The sequence below is a fragment of the Frankliniella occidentalis genome, unplaced genomic scaffold, assembly GCF_000697945.3.
Source record: "Frankliniella occidentalis isolate FOCC.00 unplaced genomic scaffold, Focc_3.1 Scaffold884, whole genome shotgun sequence".
In the NCBI taxonomy this organism is placed as follows: domain Eukaryota; kingdom Metazoa; phylum Arthropoda; class Insecta; order Thysanoptera; family Thripidae; genus Frankliniella; species Frankliniella occidentalis.
The window spans coordinates 5,288-5,955 of record NW_026267990.1 but is presented as its reverse complement, the minus strand read 5'-3'; positions in this window follow the sequence as shown (position 1 = coordinate 5,955).

The following is a 668-nucleotide window of genomic DNA, read 5'->3' as shown; positions in this document are numbered from 1 at the left end:
TGCTCTGTCTAAATATCATGGTGCCGACCCACTACAGCAGAGTTCTCAGCCAGTGCGCCTTAGGTAGCCTACCTGCCCTTAGTTCCTTACAACTCAAGTTTCTCTGGAAAGGGGTGGTTTCTTGCTGAACCAAATGTAGTTTTGTGGTCCCCTGGGCCACCTCTGTCGATTTGACTACTTTTCCGTCGAAATCCGGAAGCCTTTGTAAATGTGGCCAAAAATGAAAAATTTGAAAATCGCTGGAAATGGTCGGGATTAGCCCGACAGCATTCCTTTTCAATCTCTCCGCTGAAATTTTACGCCGCCGGGCCATTTTAAGTGAGTTACGCCCGTTTTTCTAGGACCTGCTCACGGCTCGCCCGGCCAGATTCAAAAGACCACCCTTAAAACTCAAGTGTTTCTGGACAGGGGTGGTTTCTGACGGAACCGAAAGTAGTTTTGTGGTCCCCTGGGTCAGCCCTGTCGAATCGGCTACTTTCCCGTCGAAATCCGGACCCATCAATTTTCGCTACAAACACAAAGGCTATAGCCTTTGTAAATTTGGCCAAAAATGAAAAAAATAAAAATCACTGGAAATTATTGGAATTGGTCTAGGAGAGTCGCCTATGACCTCCTCTGTCAAAATTGCGTGCTCCCTGCCTCTTTTGCATCCTGTTTCTTCGACTATA